Here is a 2,691-nt window from a genome sequence, read left to right on the forward strand (position 1 = left end):
GATGTAAATTATTCCGACAATAAGTGAGATCAATAATTTATTTAATCAATAAAGGAAATAATTTGAATTAATGACATCAATGAGATTAGATATTCCAGATGGCTGCTTTCTGCCATTTTGGATTTGATATTTCAGGATAGTTGCTTTGTCTTTGTCTGAAGATCCCTGTATCGGGACTGTTTGAAACTTTATTGATAAGCTCATCAATACTGGTTTTAATTGTGCAAGCAACATCTTAAGATTCATCTGGTTTTCAAGATAAGGTATTTTTAGATTGATGCATACTCAAGATGGCAATACATTGTTAAGTGGTTACATAGAATTTTGAAGATAGATTGTTACTCTTTGTCTATGCATTACTTTTGCTGTGACCTGCATGCTACATCCTAATTCATTCAGTCACAGTATCAATATGAAATATAGCAGAAACACTTGGTCAAAACAAGTCTCTTGCATTGTAACAACTGAAAGAGACCAACCAACCTCATTTACTTAACCAATGATGCTTTAGAAATACTTTAATTGAAATCTGTCCAGACATTAAGGAGGAGTATCATTTTAAAGCAAATTTTCAGTTACCTTCCCTTTCAGGGCCCTGTCTCTTTCCCAAAGGGTTTATCAACTTAATTTATTTAAGAAATGATTGCAGCTCACTGTGATGTTTCAGACCAAATAAGGTATAAATCCCCTCAGACATTAAGGAAGAGTAGTATTTTAAAACAACTGTTTCTGGAAGGTGCACAATGGACAAAAGCATCATGTGAATACTGTAGTCTGTTATATATTTTTGTTATTTCACATTTCCTGATCCATGAAATAATATTATCTGCAATATAATAAAACTGAAATGAATGACTGTTCTCTCATCAGTAATGTCACTAATTAAATCTCTAATAATAACAGGACCCTGACAACTACAACTGATTGAATGGATCAGATGTATTGTACAATACATATATATACAATACATGATATTCATTACCTGGTAGGAATATATGTGTTACCATGAATAAAGCTTATTCGATAAATCAATAACTCGACATTATGGGCAATTTTCATGATAACATCTTATATACAGGTGATGAAATTTTAATTATTTAAAATTTTATTCTCTCATTTTGAAAACAAACCTTGAAAATTTTGATCTGAGAAAGTCACCATCTTGACCTTACAAAAAGTACACAGAATCATTGAAGATCAGTGTTGGGTGCCAACATCCCTTAATATCTCTCTAAGATCCCCCTCAGATACCCTTAATATCTCTCTAGGATCCCTCTATGATCTCCCTAAGATATCTCTAGGGTCCCTTTAAGATCCCGCTAAGACCTCTCTAGGATCCCTCTAAGATCCCCCTATGATCTCTCTAGGATCCCTCTATGATCCCCCTAAGACCTCTCTAGGATCCCTCTATGATCCCCCTAAGACCTCTCTAGGATCCCTCTAGGATCCCTCTAAGATCTCAATAGGGTCCCTCTAAGATCTCAATAGGGTCCCTCTAAGATCCCCCTAAGATCTCTCTAGGATCCCTCTAAGATCCCCCTATGATCTCTCTAGGGTCCCTCTATGATCCCCCTAAGATCTCTCTAGGATCCCTCTAAGATCCCCCTATGATCTCTCTAGGATCCCTCTAAGATCTCAATAGGGTCCCTCTAAGATCCCCCCTAAGATATCTCTAAGATCCTTAAGATCTCTCTAGGATCCCTCTAAGATCCCCCTATGATCCCTCTAAGATCCCCCTATGATCCCTCTAAGATCCCCCTAAGATCTCTCTAGGATCCCTCTAAGATCCTTAAGATCTCAATAGGATCCCTCTAAGATCCACCGAGGATCTCCCAGGGTCCCTCTTTGATCCTCTTCGGATCCCTTGTTTTAGATGTTTTACTTTGTAAGAACCTATGGAATGCTAATGACCTTAATATATGTTGCATGGTCCTCCAGCACACAGTATGACACACCATGTTATGCTTAGTCCTCCAGCATACAGTATGACACACCATGTTATGCTTAGTCCTCCAGCATACAGTATGACACACCATGTTATGCTTAGTCCTCCAGCATACAGTATGACACACCATGTTATGCTTAGTCCTCCAGCATACAGTATGAAAAACCATGTTATGCTTAGTCCTCCAGCATACAGTATGACACACCATGTTATGCTTAGTCCTCCAGCATACAGTATGACACACCATGTTATGCTTAGTCCTCCAGCATACAGTATGACACAGCATATTATGCTTAAGTATGAACAATATATTTACCTTTTCTTTTGTTATAGATATATGTAAGAAATCAAAACAGACTTACTTAAAGTTGCATCAGCATACAATTTCACAGAAAAAAAAGTTTGTACTATAAATAACATATTTTTATTTGATAAATAAATAACATTCAAATTATTAACACATATTCATTTCTATAGCTCTGTATCAGCTTCTAACATGTTGTGAATAATTTGTTATAAAACATCTGCATTATTATTCAAAGTAAGTTTACTAAGAGCTGTTGTCATTTTTCATATGTACATTCACATAAAACCATTTTGATATATGTATACTAGATCTTAAGGTAAACATACAGAATATATGAACCAATTAATTATACAAAAGTTGGTTAACTACATGTACATGAATGATCGAAGAATGCAGTGGTAATTCTGACATTACCTACAAATTAATTTTTACCCTAGTA

Source organism: Ylistrum balloti, unplaced genomic scaffold, assembly GCF_031769215.1.
Source record: "Ylistrum balloti isolate Yb309-2 unplaced genomic scaffold, AGI_CSIRO_Ybal_v1 Utg369810, whole genome shotgun sequence".
NCBI lineage: Eukaryota > Metazoa > Mollusca > Bivalvia > Pectinida > Pectinidae > Ylistrum > Ylistrum balloti.